Raw genomic sequence first — 22,703 nt, 5'->3', positions numbered from 1 at the left:
CATTCCTGCTTCTGTCCTTGGCTGCCAGGAGAAAATGACGAGTTACAGATATCAGCAAAGCTCTTTTACAGATAGAGGCCGAGCTGGGAGCCCACCATCTGGGCAATGACTTGAGAGAACACATCACAAATGCTTCTGCCATGGTCCTCATTAATAGATGTAGGGGTAATGGTCCTGGATTTTCCCATATTTAATCCCTACAGGTTCTCTTGTTAGAGGCACAGTCAGGCAAGCCCAATAACATTTCCAGCCTGCAGCTGATTCTCCAAGCCTGCATCAGCTTCTAGATATTCATGATCTCCAGTAGAACCTTAATGACTAGGCAGTTTCATAGCAAAAGGACTCAAAGGCAAGGCAGCTTCTGATGAATACCAGGGGAAGAGTGGGGAAGAAGAGGGAGAACAGTAGGCAGAGGGAGGCAAAACAGCTTTTACTACACTGTTACCTTTGGCAATATCTCCTACAATCAACCCTAGGACCATGCCCAGCTCTGCTGGCAGAAGTACTAGTGCAGACAGAGTACCATATCTACCAGCCTTCTTTTCAACATACTGCTAGGCTTGCTTGAGCTGAGATGGTAAAGAAATGGTGAACTTATAAAGAGGAGCATAAAATCCTTAGGCACCAAGCCCATGCCGAGCTCCATGGTTCTTTGGCTCAGTGGCTAACAGTGCCTGAATAATAATAATAAGCTAGTTTAGGCATGTCTACACCACACTGCAGCTGCTGCTGTTGCTGGAATAAAGTAAGTCAGTTCAACAAAAGCAGCTATCCCAAAGCAAGGCAAGGACCCATCACATCATAGTCAAGATCTCAGTTCAGCTGGAGATCTTGATTATGTAGCAAGAAAAAGTAATTCCCTCTTTTTGGGCCAAATCCTGCTGCATGCTTAATTCACTTCTTGCCAGCAAATTTTGTGCCTAAGTTGTTAGGATTCAGTCAATGAGTTTTTCAAAAAAAGTCCTTTTTGCAGGACAGGGGCCTGATGAAGCACTGGGCAAAGACTCATGATATTTAGTCATTTCCCTCAGTTGAGCTACTGCCCTGTGTGAAGTCTGGCTTGTCACTTTATTATGGCTGTATATCCCCAGCTTTAAAAAAAAACAAGAGATAACAATACTTAACACTGTGCTTTAAAGCACTTTGATATCTACAGATTAAGACCTACAAATGAAGAAGGGGAAAATAGAAAAGTATCTGACAGGCTGAGCTCCAGTGTGGAAACACACCCTCAGTTGTCTGCTGGATTCTGGTCCTTCATCTAGTTGAATCAGATCTGAGATCAAAAATTACCTGACAAACAAAGAAAAATTTTATTTCTGTCCTCTCATTTGGGCTGACTAGTACAAGATATTTTGGGCTTTAATACTGAGAGCTGTAAAACATTTACATTTCCCATTGCCATAGGAAGGAATTTTAGACGCTCAGTACACGGAATAATCAGACTGAGACATAGTAGAACAAGGTCCCAAAACATGGGCACCTAAATCCAAATCTTTTGAAAAACTCAGTTTTAACAAAGGCATAGTCACATAGATCCTGAATGTGTTACCACTTTCAGAGTTCTTTGCTGTTACATATTGCTGACATCTAAAGTTCTTCCAACACCACTCTGTCAAGCTTTGTGTTTTGTAGAGCAGGATCATCCCTGCCCCATCACACTGTTATAGGCCAAACTGATGCCACTGTGGGAAAGCCCACGATGTCACAAGGACACTTTGGGCATATCTCAAGCAGGTAGCTGGAAAGCTCTATTCAGTTCTTAGGTCCATGTCCAGTGCTTATCATTGGCATCCCATATCCATACAGTAGAGCAATACCTGGGCATACACTTTCTGCATAGAGAATGAAGGGATGAGGACTTGACAGCATGCCACAGCTAGCTACTGTGAATGAACCTTGAATGGAGTCAGCATTCCTCCATCCTTCCTTTCTGCCTTTAGACAGCAGGATGTATGACTTTAACTGCTCTCCAGTGGGGTACCCAGTGATCCAGAGAAGATCTGCTTTAGATAAAACTTCAAACAAAAGATCCCTACCCCCACTGCCAGCACTCTTGTGCACAAACACCACTTAATTTCAGACTCCAGACTCAGGGTGAGGCAGGGAAAGAATCCAACAGCAGAGGCCATAAGACTGAATGCCCACTCAAAACACTGCAAAAAGAAAGCCAGAAGATTTCAAAAGCAACTTCAGATACATTAAAAATAAAAAACAGGGGGAAAAAAAATCAACATTAGTAACTTGTAGACTCTATAAAGGCTCAACTCTTTTTTTGAGGTACGAAAGTTCAAGATGTTGTAAAGTGCAAGTGCACCTTTACAGTATTTTCTACTTGTTGTTTGGGAAGGTATTTTTTAAATGCTTCTTGCTAGGGACATTTTCATCATATGCCTGTATTTCAGTCTCAGATTCTCAAGTCTATGGCAGAGGTAAAATCTCAGAACTTAATTTTCTTCAAACACAGTTTGAGCCTTGCACATATAAATCTGGGCAGAATTCATCCAGGTGCATATAAGCTATTATAGAGGAATGCAAAATATAGTTTCCTTTTAATGACAAGGAAACCCAAATATTCACGGATATGTTTTTTAGACAGGGACAAAGCAAAAAAATTTGAAGCTTGAAAATACTGATCCAGTCAATGGAGTCTTCCAATTCCCTGAACCCACATGTTAAACCACACAGATAATCTTTATCCCTTCTCCTGTGAGTCTCAAGGTGCTTTGGTGCACATTTGATTTACGTGCTGTAAGTTTAGAGCTCAGAATCACTGCTGCTTTTAGATCAGGAAATGCAGGTAGGAATATAAGTATTAAAAGATAAACTGAAAGTCAGCTCTGCAGTTTCCAAGGCTAGCCACAAACTATGAAGAATAATTGTAACACAAAAGAAAATATTTCTTCATCAGTCACACTACTTTGAAAGAGCCTAACAAACCCAGCATTTCTGAATAGCTGCGTTAGTGCTCTGATGGCTTTAGTGAGGTGTGAATTGCACAGATTTCAAATAGGGATTACTTAAACACCAAAAAAGATGTGCTACCTGTGCTACCAATATCCATAGCCGGATTTTTTTTTTGCACACGCTGAAGCCAAAGTTCATATGTTTGCATCCAGTTTTTTCATGTACCCTCTGGATGGTGCATACCATGTTGCCATGTCAAGTCTCTGCCATCAGCAGGGGAAGTTACACTGCTCAGTTAATACTCTTGTAAATTTTGATCCTTCTTTAGTTCCTATATATTTTGCTATTTTTCAAGAATGTGAAAATGGCTAAGATTTTAACAGAAGTCCCCTACCAGATTTAGCTATTCCAGCTAAAGATGTCCCCACTCTCCAGCTGCCTGCCAGCTGAAGATTAGGACTCTGATAGCTCTTCGGCAGAGGGAAACCTGCAAACTTTAACAGCTACAAGTAAAACACGTCAGGCTAGGACTAAGGAACTTTCCTGGTTTAGGCAGCACTCAAATATATTATTTCATTTTCAGAGCTGCAGACAGAGAAAAGTCTTCACCTGGCATAGCTATTTGTAGAATTAGACTGTGGAGAGGCACCATCTGTGGCTGCTCAAGCAGAGGTTATGCCATTGGCTTCAAGAAGAACAAGAGCAAGCACAGAGGAATGCTCCTCTCCCTTGTTTTGCTGAGTCCACCAGTAATAACAATGCACTAATGAAAAATAGCTTGGCTTGAGCAACAAAACACATACCAGAGTGTGTTCAGAGACTATTCAGAGCAAGCATTCAGTTCTGCATGTACACACAGAAATAAAATCTGATTTAACTAAAGTCTGCAAGCAATAGGACAATCATATGCTACATTACATTTAAACACACTACCTTTTGTCAGTCTATCACACAGAGTATGATAACACACTCCCTTCTACCTTTGCCTCATTTAGATCTCTCCTAAACTTTCACTATTACTGCACAGCCTTTGCCTAAAAGAGCTTGTGTGTTAACACGCAGTAAAAATCAAAAAACGAGAAAAAGATTTCTTGGATGTACTCCTGCCCTAAATTATGTAACCACGATATTTGCTCACTGGAAACCACCATCACCCCCTTCAAACTGCACGATGCAATGAATTTCTCCAATAGTGGGCTGTCAATTCCATCATTTGGGCAAGCACATTCTAAACATTCAATTTGCTGTGGATGCTTTGCAGAAACTCCTCGCTGTTGTTGTTGTTCAGGACCTTGTTTAGCACCAGCAAGTCCACACCTGTGCTGGCGGGGCATTAGCTGTGCACTCAGACACATCTCAAAGCGGCCCGGCAGCCTACAAAGGTCGGCTTCAGGCAAGAGATACTGTTTCATGTTCTCAGTGACCTTGGCCGTGGTGGGAAAGGAAAGGAAGCATGTTAAGCTGTCATAGTAGAGCTGGTAGCAATTTTGATAGCAGGAGAAGGAGGACAGAGTGAGATTTAAGCCAGTTCTGGTGCCAGATCAAATAGACACCAGGATTGCCAGAAAGAGCTTCCCCTTGGGTTCTTGTTTTAATTCAGATTCCTTCAGACAGCTTCTACAGAACCCAAACAGCTACGTTATAACCACAGACAGGCCTAACCATGATGTCTGGCTCCAGATCTAAACTCCTTACAGTCAGACTGTTAGCTCAGCTCCCCAGAAAAATCATCACCATTTTCCAAATGTATGTGTCAGGGGGGCTATTAGTACTCTCTCTTCTCTCCAGGGAAAGGCACCAAACTCTTTGTGTGTCTTGCTCGATTAAAAGATACATTTTTAAAATAAAAATGAAGGAAAATAACTGATAAAGTTCCTCAAAGGAAGAGGATGTTCTGTCTGCAGACACCCAGACAAGGAATAAGCTTTTCCAGGAGAAGCCCTCTGCATGCAAGCTGTGTGATGTGCAACATAAGTTCCGCACCTTCCAAAGAGAGGAAAGACCAGTTCTGCAGTGGTTCTCTCCAAAGCAACACCATCCATCTCAGTCCTGCCTCATCTCCCAGCCACATTAATTGTGTCTGAAAGAGCCCTCACCCCTGCCCTGAGGTTGGAATTCTCACTGGTCTGAAGGAGAAGGTACAGCTCCTGCCCTTGTCAAAATACCATCACCCAAGTGTCACTCAGTGTATCCACATCAGGTGTCTGTGGCCAGGTGCTCGCTGTGGGGTGGCTGCAGGGTGGCTTTTGTGAGGAGTGGCCGGGGCTGCCCTGTGCCGGACACGGACTGTTCCAGAAGGTTCCAACCAACACACCACAGGACACAGCTGAGCCCCTCAGCCAAGATGGTAGTTGGTGCTTGGGGAAAATGTGTTTAAGAAAGGACAGAAGACACCACACAGGTGAGGAGTGAGAAATGGCTCCACAGACACCCAGGTCAGAGTAGAAGGAGGGGAAGAGGCACTCCAGGTGCCGGAACAGAGAGTCCTCTGCGCCCATGCCAAGATCACGGTGCAGCAGGTGGATATTTCTTGTAGGAACTGTAGCTTGCAGCTGGCTAAGATCAGCCCACCGCAATGTCTGACAAGAGACAGAAAAAATCTGCTTCATTCACTACCTTTCCTTTTGCACCCAAGACCTAGGCAAGCAAGTGCTCCTGGCCAGGTGATCTTGGCTGATGTTGCCAGGGCTCCTGTGCCAGGCTGGATATGCCACAGGGACAGGTAGGAAGAATATAGGCCACCTAAAATGACCCTGAACAGCATTAGTAACTGTCTTGATACTATGGGAGAGACTATTCTCCCACACAGATTACACCAAAACCCTACCTACAACTCCTGACTGATGAGGAAATTAAACCATTGTGTTTAGGAGGTACTTTGGGGCACACATGACTTTCACAAACACAGCAATGTGTATGCAGGTGCCTGCCTCAATTCCCTCACTGGCAATGAAGTTCTACCATCATAATATCACTCCCTCACTGTGGGTAAGTCAAACACAGAATGGCAAGCTAAGCATTACCCTCACAGAAGTCTCTCTAGCACATAAAGCTACGACAAGGTTCACTTGCACCCCTACGGGAACGGGAATCTGCATTTCCAGCTAAAGCCTCACAGCTCTGTGCCATCTAAACCCACTTCTGAATGCACTCTATCATTGCAGGCCCTTGGCAGAGAGCCGTAAGCCCTTGTAATGTGTTGAATGTGCACAGACCCAGGTAGTATCCCTCTCTCCATTGTCTCTCTTTCTTTAGACTAACCATAGCAAGTTCTGCTGAACTTTGGCTCAGCTTTATCTTAGCAATCTAAGTGAGGTGGTTTCCCCCTCTTCAATGCAATTCTGTCGCAGTCTCCTTTGCCTCCTCACTTCATCAGCTCAAGTCCTTCTTCATCTCAGCATTGCCAGTCACCTGTGAAAGCTCTCCTGACCAGCACAATTCCTATCCTGCAGCCTGGAGCGCCTTAAAACTCAGAGCATTTTCTCTTCAAGACAGTGGAGAGAGGGAAGGGAAAAAGGGCAAGAGCCTTTTCTTTCAAAGTAGTTACCCATATATGCAGTAAAAAAGGGTTTCACAAAAAGGTTTAGCAATCCCTTCCTCTACTCTCCAGGCCATCAAAAACTCAGTTCCTCAGCACTGAGCTCATCCCAGATGGAGGAGCAAGGCTACAGCACACAGAGAGTGGACATGCTGCAGGGGAAGTCTGCACAGCTGCAGAGCTTTACTGCTTGATTCAGTCACTCAGGATTTGGTCTGAGGATGCTTTGTGCTGAGAGAACATTAAGAGGGGGCCACACACATGGTCCCAGCAGAGAGAGAGGTTGCAGTGTCAGGGAGTGCCAGGATAAGGTGTCAGGTGCTCAGGCAAGCACACCACAACTGTCCCCACAGCCAGACAGAGACACATGCTGCCAGCCAACAGCCTGCAAGGTTGAGAAAGAGCCAAAACTCCAACAGTTTCTCTGCCAACAGTCTTGGCATGTTCCCCCCCTTCTCCCATTCTGTGCTCCTGGAAGTGCTATGGGTCACTTCTGGGCACAAAGATGTCCTGCAGTTCATGACAGGTATTCAAAGCTGCTGGAACCTGAGCTGGAGAACAGGTATAGCACAGTCTATGGCAAGCTATATTGTCCTCCATACTCCTGTCCTCCTCCCCACCGCCCTCCAATCCCCTGTAAAAAGATTTCTCATTTGCCAAGGTTTAACAGTGAGGAGGGGAAAAATATCTGTCAAATTCTTAACCTCAATTGGATTTACCAAAAGATCTTTGGAAACAGCTGCTTGAGGAAGATTTCTGTCGAGCCCGTGTTCCAGATGCAGACATTTGGTTACTCGGTTCCTTGTTGCCGCTTTAGTCTGTGCTTTTGCCACACCTGGACCTGTCCTCACCTGGAATAACCAGTCCCTTCCATGGCTTCTGCCTAAGGCCCCGCTGCTGTTGGGAGGTGAGGCCAAGCTCCTCATCTGTTCCCTCCCTTGAGGAATGTGTCACGGCATGGCCTCACACACACTCACTCATACACGGCCTGGCTGCGACTCCCCACTGAGCATAGAGAGGACGATCTAAAGCAATCACAGTAGCTTCTTCCCTGACACATCATGTACCAGAAAACTGTCCTGTGCTTACAAGCTTGGGGAAAAAAACCTCCTTTATCACTTCTGTGCAAAAATAAGCTCTGTTCCAGAGTGTTGGATGCTGTGTGTTTGCGAGGCAGGGTGGCAGTATCAAAGCACTTTACAGACAGGTAACAGGAACTCCAGAAGAAGTCCCATTTTTATGTCACACAGCGAATAAGGGTACATTAGCAAAATGAAGTTATAAACGGCTACTTAAGCATGCTCTGAACAAGCTGGTTTGGATTTTAGCAGAAAGGTAGCCTCATTCATGTGGACTTTATATCCAGATGAGATCCAGGCTATATTAATTCAAATGCAGAGCATCATGAGATTGTATCTGAGTTATCATTGCATGCTGCTCTCCTGTACCCTGTAAATACACCTTTAGTATAGATGAGAACAGAACCTCTCTCTTTTGAAAACATCAGGTGCCTTGCCATGAGATCCTGGGATACATTTGCCTGGTGAAACCCCATGGAAACTTGCAGGACAGACTATCACTTTCTTTTTTGGAAGCCTGTTCTCCAAAGCTGTTGTGCTACATATGCATCATTCTCCCAAGGAAATTTTTCTTGCCACACTATCAGATGACACAATTCACATTTTTAAATTTGTAGAAATGGGAGGTTAGAAAATATACGGTCTGTAGAAATGTTTTCATGTTTCCTTCTTAAGTTTTCATAGAAAGCAGATCATGTTTAAAAAAAAGTTAATTTATTTTTCACTTTCTCACTGGTCACTAGGCAGAAAATAAGGCTCTAATTTGGAGGCAGGTGGATTGTGGTTGTAGCCATGGGGTATTTCATATTTCTCAACTGTATTAGCAAATTTCCCTAGAAAATACTTTCTTAAATCTCAGTGGTTCTCTTACAAAATTTAACAAAACACTGAGTTTTTGAGGAATTATTTGGAAATCTTCTATGTTAACTACTATTGTTCTGAATGGTGGAACTAATTTGGAGAAATTATTACTCACTCTGGAAAAATTTAACCAAAGTGCAAACAAGCAAAAAAGACTTGACACCAAAAGCCACAAGGAAGCAGTCCCTTGCCCTGAACTGCTCACCAGGTTCTCCATAAATGCAAACTCTTGTTCCAGCTCCTTTTTCAGAACTTGTGAGTCTATGCAGGGAAACTGCTTCTGCATTGGTACATTATGGTTGCAAAATGTTACCCATTACCCTTGCAAACATTGTTAAGTGAGTCATGGACAGCCTCAGTGGTCCACGTAATGGCAACACTGTAAATAAAATCCATTCAGCTATTACCTTTATTTAGTGGTACAGAACAAGCAAAAAGCAAGGAAGTTCATGGACAAAAACGTCATTAAGGTTATGTGATGACAGAGATGACTACATAGGTACTGTTCATCTCTGAGACTTTGTGTTTCCAGATGCCTCATAAATGATAATTTTTAATTCAACTAATTACAGACACGCTGTGGTGACTCCCCAGACAGACTTGTAGTTCTTTTAGGTTATTGTTGTTATTATTATTATTGTAAGCACCATTCAAAATCTAAGCCCTTTGACACTAAACACCACCCATACGTAAGTATGCAAATATGGTCTTTACTGAAAATACTTTGTAATTTGAGGCCTGGTCAGCATCATTTTTGTAACCATCCCACTTCACAGAAATGGTTTTACAAGAATATTGCACTGAACAAAGTTATGTAACTATAACCACGTTTATGTTAGTTAAGCTTACATCTCCAAAGAAGCCATGCTGAACTAAGTATGCCATACTAAAGTAATATTCATGCCAGAACTGTACCAGTTTGACTATACTGGGATCCAAAATCACAGTGAAACCAGTATTCAAAGAGTCTAATGAAAACTGGGGCACACATAAGTTAGAGGGCAGAAGATACCATCAGTACAGACATAAGCAGTTTTACATCTGCACTTCAACTTAACTCCTTTAAGAATCTTCTATCTGAAACAAAGATGCCTTGTTTCCAATAGCTTTCTCTGTTGTGTTTGACTGGCTTTTTAACTGCATTATGCTGAGGCTGCACTGTTACTCACCTCTCGTTAAATTCCAGGGAATCCACATGAATTATGAGCATTATGAAAGTCCAGAAAGAAGGAAGCTCATGCCTTACTATTCACTAGAGAATCTGCAAGAGACACTGACCAACCAATGGATCCTGTGATGCACACACAGTAAGATGTGAGCCTCAACTGAACCCTTCTGTAATTGGGGCATTTGGACAGTCTCTGTCCCATGTGGATTTCCTGGACTCTAATAAGCTTGAGCTCATTCTGTAGTCTTTCCCTAAGGTATAATAATAAGGTCTCTACCTGTCACTTATTTCATGTAACTTGTGTGAACTTAATACCTTGCAGATTTCTGATTGGGTGCAAAATGCATTTTAAATTAGATAACAGATTCAAAAGTTACACAGACTTACCCAGTGCAATTACGTTCTCAGTATTCCATTTGAAAAGCAGGCCTAACAATAAATTCAAGTTAAACTGACAAGACATTTTTCTAAGGAACACAGTGATCTCTATTTAATTTTCTTTAACACCCCCCCCCCAAAAAAAATATGAAGAAACAAACAACACCTACAATCAAACAAGGCAAAAAAGAGCTGGATATGGAATCAGGACCCCTCACCTGTGCAGTACTCAGCTTTCTCCTGCTTCACTCTTGTGCTGCCATATCCCTCCTTGCTGATGAGTATATCCCACCTCAACCCTGCTCTGACTTGTATGGAGCATATAGGAAGAGATTAGGCAAGGGTTTCGTGAGTGCTCCTGGATTCTGTGATTGGTGGCAGATTTAGGGCCAACAGTTTCCTTGGCCCTCAAGATGCGCATGGGTTAGCAACAATCTTTCACATGCTGATAACTTGTCACTATCATGCACAAACCTCTGGAACTGAAAGCCAAATTATCCTTCTAGGTTTAATGCCTCTCTTTAGAAGTTTCTCTGTTTCAAACCACCTCTGTTCACTCTAGATCTCTTAGGGCTTGAGGATTTGACATGATGATGGTAGGTTGCAACCTGGATAGCTTTTTTCCTTCCATGCTATATTACTCCAAGGAGGGTTGGTAGATCCTCTGCATGTTCTGAATTCAACTTCCTACTAGACAGGTTTCTTGGAAGAAAATTCAGCAGACAGCTACATTCTCTAGAGTCAGATCATAGGATAAATAGCTCTGGACTGTGCTGGTCCCATATCAGGTATCAATGCTGTGTTTTTGTCTTATCACTCCACTCCTCCTCCTTTGCAAACCCAAAACACTTTCTCTGAATAATCACAACTGCACTGATTTCTTCCCTCTGCAAGGGAGCCTGGAGCCTGCATTGGTATTTTTAGGTAACCCACTTGCTCCATTTTCTTTCCCCTCTGTGAATAGATCCTTCACTTATTCTAACCCATACTGCCACATACATTCCTTGTCTCTTTTATGGTTCTGGCACTCTTGGAACTGTAAATGCAGCACCTACTGCTTAGGTACTGGGCTACACTATCTCTTTATGCTGCATTTTTTGGGTCTGGACTCTCCCAGGGCTGAACACACTGTGATCAGAAGTACAGAGCTAGAGACCACAAAAAGACCTTGATAAAAGTGGTTAAAGTATTATATAGAAAGCCAAGCAAAGATTCCAATTAGTATTTTATGATTATTCATCAAAGCTGATAAAGATCCCATTCTAAAGGAAGGGGGTAAGAGACCCAGCCAGCCAAGGAAGGTAACCTACAACTGAGGAAGTTTCTCATCCAAATTCTGTCCTGTTTCATAGTGACAGCTGGCATCAAATATCACTGCTCTGACATGCGGAACCTTTGGTGCCAAATTTGTGAAAGTATGAAAAACAAAACCAGTAACAAGGCAGGATCAGTCAGTCCTTTTGTAGCTGTGTCCAACCCATGCTGCTGCTGTCTCAAAGGAGTTTCCCCTTTGGTTCTAACCACATCCTGGTTTCTCATTCTTCTCATCTTCTGCCTTGGGAATCTTAGGAATGTCTTTTTACATATACCTCTTTCAGCCTGTGTGCTTTGTCTGACCCAAGTCCTTTTTTTGCCTCATGCTTTTCATTCTCAGTTCCAGTCTTTCAGTTTCTGTTTCCTTTTTATTTTGGCCCACAAACAACCTCCTTCCACAGCATGTCAACAGCAGTGGGAAGTAACCTAATTAATAGTACTTTGATAGGCTACCCCACACATGCACACACCCAGTATCCCACTGGCAATTCAACAGCCCTCTCTCAAGAAAGGAAAATATTTCCATACTAATTAATAACAACATCGGGTATTTCTGGGCAGAAGGATCTGGGATTCCCATCTGGGCCTAGATCTCTCGAGCTGACAGAGCGATTGTACCTCAGAGCACATTTCCTTTTCCAAATCCTTGTGTCATTAACTGCTTACACTGTTCTCTGTATCAAATATTTTCAGCCTGGCTTGTATGTTAGCTGGTATCTCTGCAGCTGACTTGAGGCTGAATTCCTTCAGCACTCAGACTGTGTCTCTCATTTAGCACATGGCACTTATTCACTTATTCAGAAACCGGCATTGCTTTCCTTCTCTGTTCTCCATCAGGATTCACACAAGCCAAGGACCTTTCCATGCTGTGGTTCTCAAAGGACAGAGGTGCTACAAGATCCATTTAAAATGTCTCTGCTGCTTGACTTGCCCTGACATCCACTTCCCTGTCTCTGTTTCTGCCACAACAATTCACAAAAAAATCAAGTGCTGTTTTTGAAGTATTTTACAGAGGACTAGTTCTCAGTGCTGAGTGATCTACAGCACAGATTTTTTTCCAGATGTAGTAGTGTAGACCCACTCCTGTCTTCACCCAGGAGAAGGGAAATGTAGGAAATGCTTCATTAAGCACTGTGCTCAGAGATGGGATTCCAGAGAAGAGAGGGAGCATATGTGAATTTTGCTGTCCTGTCTTGGAATCACCAAAAAGGAGAGTTATGTCTCCTGCCTCTAGAGGTGACCTGAGACAATGTGCCTAGTTGCTTCTTCTGCATCACAGAGGAGCAAAAGAATGAAAACCAAATAAAGTGTGAGAAACACCAGTGCTTCTGAAAAAAATGCAAAAGACAGAAATTTCCCAGTAAGAAAAAACAATACAAGTCCTATACCACCTATCAGCTCCTTAAAGATATGATGAATAAGCAAGAGCATTTCCTAGAAGCCCTATACAGACAGCATTGTGTTAGGGGACACCAGTATTTAAGCCAGCCAGACATATTCATCACATACACTGGAGGACAGCAGGCTGTCTCCAGGAACTGTTGAAGAAGCAGAAACACCAGTAGCAGCTACAGTAAGGTTCACAGCATGCAGGAAGATGCCCACAAGCACGGATCCTTCTCCTGCACAGAGTGAGCTGGAAAAATACTTTCAGATAAGCATTTAGACAAAATAAATGCACAAGGAGCATATTTACAAAGCAGAGAGCCAGTGAAAGGCATCTTCAAAACTGAGCAATAAGGAAGGAACAGTAAAATAGAAAAAAAAAGGAAAGGGGGTAAGTGAGGTGCCTCCAGTTGTTCTGTCATGGCAGTACTGCCTACACAGCCTCCATTGCGTCACATACTCCACATGTTCACTTCCCATGCCAGCCTTCTTCCAAAGACCCTTTTATCCCTCAGCTGCTGTCTAAGCCTCAGTGCATCCTCAGTGTCCTCAGTGCCTGCTTGGCCACAGTATGGCCCAGTCTCCCTCATCTCCAGAAACAACCATCCTTGTAGAGCAAAGCACATGTTTCCATCCACAGGGCTGAAAGAAGTAAGGATGGGAGGAATGAAGGAAGAAAGGATCCCTCTTAAAGGAGGGGGAAGAAGGATGGAGACAGAGGCAAATAGGAGGGAGAGTGAAAGGGGCCATAAATTCCCTTCTAATTCCAAATAATTCCGATTACACGGATGAGTAGTTTTCAATCAGAAAGATAATCTCAAAGATAGATGGCAGGATAATTGCTCGTCGGCGCGACGTAAATATTGTGTCGTTTCTATTAATCTCAGCGAATCGGGTGTCAGGGTTGTCACTCATTCATCAAAACAAATTAAAAAAAAACATATTAAAAAAAGAGAGAGATGCTGGAGGGAGGGGGATGTGTATCCAATAAGCAGCTGAAGGCGTGTAAGGTAATGAATGCTGCTTACATGCAGTTTGCATTTTTTGGTTTATAAAAGCTAAAGGTAACTCAGGCAGTAGGTCTTTATTAACCTCTTGGTAGGGACTCCAAAGGGCACTGCTGCACGCAGAATAGAGCAATAGATGCCAGAATGGGACTGTGGTTGCACAAAGGGGGAAGGAAGTGGACAATACACTCTAGATATGGAGGTGAATAGTCTGGGATTAACAACAGACAGAAGGTACTGCAGAATCACAGTACCTGGGAAAAAGGACACAGACCACAGCATAAAACAAAGCCAGTGCCTCCACTTGCCATGTATAGGAGTGGGCGGGGAATAGAGAGCGATGTGGGGAACCCAGCAAGAAGGGTACACAGTGTCTTGGTGCAATTTTGCCACACTGGCTGCAGAATGACAGCATGTCACTGCCCCACTGCTATACTAACCTGTCTCCCTAGCACTGTATTCCCAGGCATTGTGCACCTCCTCTCCCTGCTCTTGCAAACCTTTGAGGAGGCACACTCTCCACAGCCCCTTGGTCCCCTAACCCTAATGTATAAGCTTAGTTCATTTCTGCTGACTCAGAAGGACCAATTCCCCCACACACACCCCAGCACTCTCCTCCACTCCTGGAACCCCCTCACTCTGCCTAGGACAGTACTCTGGTCTGGGACCTAAAGGTAACAGCTTGGGTCACACAGTGGTCAGTCACCAGTGTTTGTCCAGGGACTGAACAGAGAAATTCCTTGGGAAGACCCTCATTTCACTCTGATATCCATTTCCTGAGGGTTGACACCTCTTGCCCCAAGGTCAGGAGCCCTAGACTTGGCTTCTGCATAAGGGATTTTTTCTAGTGGACTCTGGGCTGAAACTATCACTTACACCACACAGCTGGCACAGTTTTACTGGTAGAGATCAAGTGGGAACGAGGAACCTCAAAGAAAAGGCTCCCCATACAACTTTCACCTTATTCAAGGACATAGTCACATCTTTCCAAGAGTGGAAAACTTCTGCTTGGCAGTAGCCTCCAGCCACCCCATCCTGTGCTGCAATTCACAAGACCTGGTGAACCAGTCAAGGCTAGATAAGCATTTGAACAAATTACTTCCCCAGTAAATTCAGCCATGGGCAGGAGCAGTTCATAACTGCACAGGCAGTTATGAACTCCAAGCCAGGACTGTTTGAGCCTGCTGCTCACTGCTGTGGTGCACAGGGAGCCTTTTCAGTGCACTATGATCATCTGTAGTCACTGAAGTGGTGCTCTTCAAACAAGTCCCCTCAGTTTGCTCTTGCCTATGTAGCATTTCTGTGGGGCTTGAAGAAAACTGTTTCGCAGTTACACTTTCCCTGCCCATAATCTGGAGCAGCCGAAACACTATCTGAAGCTTGTGCTCTTGACTGATGTGTCATAAGTACTCTGGGATGAAAGAAATGCAAAGGTATTATGTTTTTAGACTAGACTTAGTTTGTCAACCAAGACAAGTTTTGCCCTCCTGAGCTCCAGGAAGCAGTTGACAGGTTTTGGCTGTAAGTTTAGCTTAGTGCTTTGCAACAGCCTGCTAACACAAGGACCTGAACCAATGCCCAGGGGCTGTCTTCACTAAACGGATTTGAAAAATGCTAATGTTTCATCCTTGGCCACGTCAGTGTTTCTGTTCACTTACTGCTGCTGTTTGCTAAGTGAATTTATTTATTTAAAAAGCTGTTTTATTCGTAACTCCTATTGAGAGCTGGAAAAAAATCCCCCATGAACATCCTCCTGCCGGGCTATGGCAGAACTGGTCCCAGTGTAGGCCAAGATTCTTTAGAATTGAGTGCTGTTCCCAGTGTACAGTCCTCTGGGACAGAAGGAGCAGGGATACTTGTCCCAGCAATACAGTTAACCTGTCAATCCAGCCAGCAACGCAATATCCGCTGGGGATTTCAGTTGCTTCTGTGATCCTGCCTTATCTCCCTGCATCCCTCAGCGTGCCCACTGCTCGGTGAAATGTCACTTCTCTCTCCCCTTCTTCCAAGATGGAAGTGAACTTGTGTGCCTGGCAGGGTGGCTGACAGACATGAGCTGAAAGACTGTCAAGGACCAACTGAAAAGCAGGCAAGCCACACTGTGTCAGATTTCGGGGTCTAACACTGCAGCTTTCTGTCTGCTCTTGGGCTAACTCTAAATGGAGCCTTTGATAGGCAGCCAGGCAGCTGTCATCACAGGGTCAGCCTCAGAAGCAGGAGGGTATGAGCACCTGGGAAGCACACGCAGTGAGCAGAGAATAGCAGTTGTATTGTAAGGCTGGGTACTTCAGGGAATCGGGAACACCAGAATGAGGGGAGAGTCAAGCATTGGACAATGGGATAGACCAAGGGCATCCATCCAAAAGTCCTGGAGAAACCTCAGTTCCACAATGACTTCTCAGGGGTGAAGTGTCCCACAAAACCAGCCTCCTACTAACTCCTTGGTGCTCATTTCCCTAAGAAATTAGTCTAAAATAGACTATTTAAGGGGAAAGACTGCAAAGGCAATTATCTTCAATAACCACCCAATGTCATTTTTCATTTCCCATGGGTAAGCATTGTATCAGCTTTTGACTTCCCCATGGCTGGAGTCAGAGCCTCTAAACATTTCTCAATGTTCAAGAAGAATTTGCCTCCTCCCTCCATATCACACCTTTCCCAGTGAGCGCCTGAATGGCTCCCCATAAAAAATGATTGAGCTCATCCATAATGGATGTGAGGGAAGAATAAAACACCACACTGAAGGGAAGCTCCTCAATTCCCTCACTCAGTGGCCTGATCCCTATACCCATGCAAGCTGGGGTTACAATTTACAGCTACCAGTTAAGTCTCTGCTCTTACTCTGGAATAAGAGTTGGTCCTTCGTTTAGTGGACCTCTTTCAAGGTACCTCTGCAACAGCTTTGCAAGGTAACCAGCTGACTCTCTAGACCTTCAGGTAACACTTTTTTCAGAAACATGGAAAACCAGCATCTGTGGAGTGAAGGTTTTGTCACAAGTGAGAAACTGGATGAGACTGAAAATGTAAGTAAAGAAAGAACAGCTAGTCTTCAGCATGAGACCAGCTCAAAAACTTAGTCACACTAGGGTCTATTCTAGGACTGCTGAGGTATATTATGTGTGACCTGGAAACTGAGAAGAACAGATGGTAGAAAAATGCAGACAACAGCCTGATTTAAATTAATCATGATAAAAGTGGACTGAGAAGAACCTCAGAATGAGAAAGCTGGATAGAAAGGCAGAAAATGTGGGTGAAATCCAGCAACAGCCAAAGCCAAGCAATGCAGACTGCCCTCAGAGAGCACTTCCATAGGCCTGGAATTTTCAAATTAATACAGGAAACATATACAGTTAAATGGAAATGACCTTTCACTCTACAATGGTGGCAAGGGGAAAAAAAAACACAAAAAAACCAAAAAAAACAAGGGAAAAGAAAATACAACCACTCATTCAGATACACCAGGAAAGAAATACTAAGTGATAATAGATAGGAATTTTTGTCCCTATGTTCTGTGCTCTACAGTAGCACTATCTCCAAGAGTATGCCAGAGGAATCTCTCAGGAGAAATGTTGCTGCCCTCCATCTTTTTCCTTCCTTACATACCATCACAAAGAGCAAAAGGGAACCATGCCCTCAGAGAGATCTATCATAGTTGGTTAGCACTGAATATTTTCTGGAATAGAGCAGAAACAGGAGTGCAAACTGGGAGAGAAAAGTGCCTGGAGAATATAGAAAATAGGAAGCCACATTAACTCATGAGACTTACCCCACCAGGTAGCACTGAATTAAGTAGCACAGCTTAAAGCAGGATTAAAAATAGTATCAGATAAGTATTTGAATTATGGTGTGATCTATACAGGCTCTCCAGCCCTCTCTCACTGACAGCAGCAAAAACTTGCTGCAAGGATGCCACAGCAGTTTAGAACAATCTACCTCCTCACATAAAATTGTCACCATGACAGTCAGAGATTCAGTTAAAACTCATAAGCTGGTAAAACTCTGGACATCAGAGGATAACAGTGCACCCATTCCCACATCAGTGACTGGATGCCAGCTCAGGATTCCACAGCATTTATAGATAAATTGGGTGGCAAATCCTTGGTTTAAGTGGCGATTTGTCTTCAGGCTTTTTGCACTGACAATAGCTGTTTCTATATCTAAAGTTCCTACAGAAAGAGATGAGAACTGTACAGAGCTGTTCCCTGAGCTTGCCAATGCACCACCAGCTGGACCCACCTTCTTGGAGAAGAGCCAAAGAATATCCAAAATTGGAGGCTGAAGTCAACCTCTGACCAGCAGACAGAGGAAAAAAACCCTTCTCTCAGAACTGGATTGTTCTGAAGATCAACCATCCTGGGACTCAGGAGCAGGGAGATAATTGGTGCAAAATGGTGTGATAACTTCTATACTTCTACATGTCACCCCACCTAGCTTTATGTCAAGTGCTGGATGGCTCCTTTCAGTGTAACTTCCCTGCACTTTCTTATATCCAGACCTCCCTGCTTTGACTCTCTAGATGAGGAGATAGATGTGGACACCAGTAAGATAAGTCTGCCTAGTTACCCAGAGGCAGAACAGCTGTACTGGCCACGAGAACCCAGCTTACAGAGGTCAGGCTGGAAAGGACTGCAGGGTAGAAAAAGCCATCAAAGGGAAAAATTATAAGCTTCCTTCCCTTGTTACATTTCCCAGCTCTGACTCAACCTTCCATGACCCTTACAGACTTTACCCACCTCTGCTGAAATCCCTCTCTTGCACCCAGCATTTCCCTCATGATGTATCAGCCCAGGACCAGACAGTTCCAGTATCTGATGGCTGGTCTAAACATAGACAGAACTGAGTAGCAATACTTTGTTCAGAGCTTGTTGTAAAAGTGATTCTTGAGTCTGCCAGGATCAGTGCTACTCTAACGCTAAACCAGCTTTAATACATATTCCATTTAACCTCCTTGCTTCTTCCTGCTCCACTGAGGATGGGACAGGCACAGCAGAACCTCTCAAGACTGGTGAGATGCATGGTAGAACTCTCACTGAGGAAAGCTCATTTGCTTCCCCTCAGCCTCTGTCAGCCTCACCTGATCACTACAAAGGCTGTGTAGAGACTTCATCACTGCTGTGAACAGCTCTAGGAGTATCCACGACTCTGCTCACTGGACAGCCTGCACACAGAGCTGCACAGCACTCAAGGCACCCAGCTGTGAAAGACATGCAGAATTGTTCTTCAAGGATTTTCAGAGCCCTTTAACATCACCTACCTCACTGCCCAGAGCTGCCACCTACAGCTGCTGGGGCATATAGGGTATATTTATCACATGTCCCAGCTGAACATGAATGTCAGGGGTATAAGGAAGAGCATCCTGCAGCAATGGCCTAAAGCAGTTTAGGCTGACAATGAGGCAGATTCCTCAACGACACAAGATGAAAGTTAACCTCCAAGAGCCCTACTGCTCTCTTTTGTCTCTCAAATGCTAAATGGACAAAACACAGAAAATGATACTCTAAAGCCACAGTAAAACCCTGGGACTCCCAGGCCTGAGTCTGGCTTGCTCAAATACTCCCCTAGTACTGATGTCATTACTTCCCTGTTCCTCTCTTTCTCCACCAAAGGTTACCCTGGTGATAGTGTTGACCAGGAGGCCATGCTTGTGCAAGTCTCTGGGATGCTGGGAGGGGAGCAATGCAGAAGGCCAGACCAAGATGGTTATAGTGTATTTGGCTATTGATCTCACTAATTTTCTTCCTTGTCATTCTCCTACTCCTTCACTGCAACAAAATCCTTCTGCTCCCACCCTGTCCCCCATTCAGAACCCTTCTGACATTGTGATTAGCTACTGTGCCCTGTGGACACCCTAGAGGTGTCCTCTTTAAAGGTCATGGGTCCCGTGATCCAAAGCACACCCACTGACTCAGCTGGGTGCACATAGGGCTTCTGACCACTTTCCCACTGGCCCATCCATCAGCACTCAGAAACAGTCTGGATATAACCAAATCTCACTGAAGCTTCTGGGAGGTTTTCCATTGACATCCTCAACAGTGAGGCAGCCTCATTTCTCTCTCTACAGAGCAGAGTCTTAGGATTCCCCCAATGGACAGCAACTTACCAACCTCCAGACACCAAACGAATACTCTGACATGGCTGCATCTCCTTCTGGCACCATGGTCTTTTAGGCTTCTCATCTCCACATATAATGTTCAATGTGGTTTCCTTTTACTTGCACGTGTCCTGGCAGCAGGGACCTTTATTTCTTACCTTTTTTTCTAATTTCAAATCCCTTTGCATCTCCACACTGCAGGCACTGGTTACAGTGCTCCCAATTTAGTAACCTTTGTACATTTAATTAATGATCCATTTACCTCCTCTTCTGTATATCTAATGAAAAGGATTAATCACACCAGCTTGAATGGTGATCCCTGTACCACCTCACTGGCCATTTCAAGCTATTAAACACCAGGTTTTCAATGGCGAAAACCAGATTTTTCTATATCAGGCTTATATGATTCTTTTACAACCATCATCATGCTTTGATCAGTTTTAAGTCCCCATTCCCCCTGCTGTCTGGAGAACAAACACATACTACTAATGGGATTTAATACAGCAGAATGAAATGCTTCACCAGTGATCAGATGCCTGTAAAGTATTAGTCAAAGAAAACATGAGTGAATAAGCAACAGCACTGGAAAGGAGCACTTGCCCAAATTGGTTTGTGCTCCATACTGTCTTTACAGATGTCATTACCTACTCTCAAGTACTCTACATTATTCGTTTCTTTTCACCTCAGTTTCCAAGGAGATACCTCCACCACAAGAACCCAAATGCTTCCACCATCCCTATCAGTCATCCCCACCTCTTACCATTATGCTCTCTTGAGCACATCTCTTGCAGATTCTCTTACTGTCAGTGACAACAAAAAGAATCTTTCAAAATATATTAATAGGAAAAGGCAGAGCAAAAAAGCCGCTGGACTGGTATAGGATGAGGATGGTCACCTCACAAACAGGGACAGAGACTAGGCAGAGGTGTTTAATGGTTTCTTTGCCTCTATCTTCAACACTAATGATGAGCTAAGGAGGTCCCAGTGCCCTGAGCTGGAGGACCATGGCTCTGAGAATGATAAATTCCCAGCTAGTCCTGAACTTATGAGGGATCTACTGCTCCAGCTGGATCCCTATAAGTCTATAGGGCCTGATAGGATTCATCCAAAAATACTCAAAGAGCTAGATGATGTCATTACAAGGATTCTCTCAATGATATTTGAATAGTCTTGGGAATCTTCCAATTGAGTGGAAGCTAGCTAACAATGTACCAATTTTCAAGTAGGGCAAGGAGGATGATGCTGGAAACTACAGGTCAGTGACTGGTAAAATTATGGAGCAGATTATTCTGGGAGGTGAAAAAACACCTGCAGTACAACACAGATATTGGTCACAGCCAGCATGGCTTCAAAAGAGGAAAGTCCTGCTTAACAAATCTGATTTCCTTTTATGACAAGGTAACCCACCTAGATGATCAAGGGAAGCCAATTGATGTAATCTTTCTGGATTTCAGTAAAGCTTTTGATGATGTCTTAGAGTATCCTTCTGGGCAAAGTGTTCAACGTACAGCTGGATAAACAAGTGATGAGATGGCTGAGCAACTGGTTCATGGATCAGGCACAAAGGGTCATGGTAAATGGGGTAACATCAAGCTGGTGACTGGTCACTAGTGGGGTTCCGCAGGGCTCCAACTTAGGCCCAGTTTTCTTCAACATCTTCAGGACATTGAAGACGCAAGACTCAAAGGAAACAACTAAGTACGTTTGACGACGATACTAAATTGGTAGGAGCTGTTGACTCCCTTGAAGGCAGAGAGGTCCTGCAGAGAGACCTCGACAAATTAGAGGACTGGGCAATCACCAACCATATGAAGTTTAAGAAAGACAAGTGCCAGATTCTGCACCTGGGACAGACCAACCCTGGTTATGTGTATAGACTAGGGAATGAGAGGCTGGAGAGCAGCATCACAGAAAGGTACCTGGGGGTTCTTGTCAATGGTAAGTTGAATATGAGTCAGCATATGGTCAACTGACCATATCATGGCAGCCAGGGAGGACAACTCTGTCCTGGGGGACATCAGGCAAATATTGCCAGATAGTCAAAGGAGGTGATTGTCCCATTCTGCTCTGTACTAGTGGGGCCTCACCTTGAATATCGTGTGCAGTTTTGGGCACCACAATATAACAAGGATATTAAGCCCTCAGAGAGTGTCCAAGTGATATGGTTTGAAGCTGGCTCCCTACCAAGTCTCCAAACCTTATTACAAGAAGTGTCGGCCCCCCCCAAACCTCAGGGAGAAGAGGGAGAAAAAACAACCAAGAAAAACCAAAACAAGAGAGACAGCTAAAGCAATATATATATCTATCTATCTATATAAATATATCTACACTTATGTTACAGTTATATACAATTTCACAAGGGAAAGGGAAGGGGAAAGGGAAAAGAAACAAAACCAAAATAAAATATATATATATACTGATTAGTAGCCCAATATCTAGCAACTAAAAGAGTTAGCAAAGAAATATCTCACTACTCTCCTTGGGACAACCGAGAGTCGCTCTGGAACGATGGCCAGCAACCTCCGTCTCCCAAGGCCGACAAGGCCTTACCAGGCCTCGCTCCCCAACACGACAAACTCAACAGCAGGGAACCTGCACCTCCAAGCCGCCGGAAAGAGAGTGAAGGCCTTTCCTCCTTTCTTCTTATAGTCTGGCTTATGTAAAAATTGTAGGGAATACTGGGTAAATCTGGGCCCTTCCTTGGCTACAAACTGATCACCAAGGAAGGCCTAGACCAAACTACCACACCAAGGAAGGGCATGAAGATGCTGAAGTGTCTGGAGGGGAAGCCATACAAGGAGTGGCGAGGTAACTTGACTTGTTCGGTCTGGAGGAGACTGAGGAGAGACCTCATCTGAGTCTACAACTTCTTCATGAGGGGAAGAGGAGGGGCAGGCACCAATCTCTCCTCTGTGATGACCAGTGACAGGACTCAAGGGAATGGCCTGAAGCTGTGTCAGGGGAGGTTTAGGTC

General features: G+C 44.0%; 1 long non-coding RNA gene across 1 annotated transcript; it reads left to right on the top strand.

Moving 5' to 3' along the window:
• The first annotated feature begins 5,212 nt into the window (after positions 1–5,212).
• On the top strand, positions 5,213–12,315 carry LOC116788752. The gene is made up of 3 exons (XR_004357755.1): positions 5,213–5,308; positions 9,572–9,699; positions 12,083–12,315. It is a non-coding gene; the product is annotated as an uncharacterized LOC116788752 (long non-coding RNA).
• The last annotated feature ends 10,388 nt before the right edge of the window (positions 12,316–22,703 follow it).

Source organism: Chiroxiphia lanceolata, chromosome 6, assembly GCF_009829145.1.
Source record: "Chiroxiphia lanceolata isolate bChiLan1 chromosome 6, bChiLan1.pri, whole genome shotgun sequence".
Lineage (NCBI taxonomy): Eukaryota > Metazoa > Chordata > Aves > Passeriformes > Pipridae > Chiroxiphia > Chiroxiphia lanceolata.
Note: the sequence above shows the minus strand (reverse complement) of the source record. Positions and strands in the feature narration are given on the sequence as shown.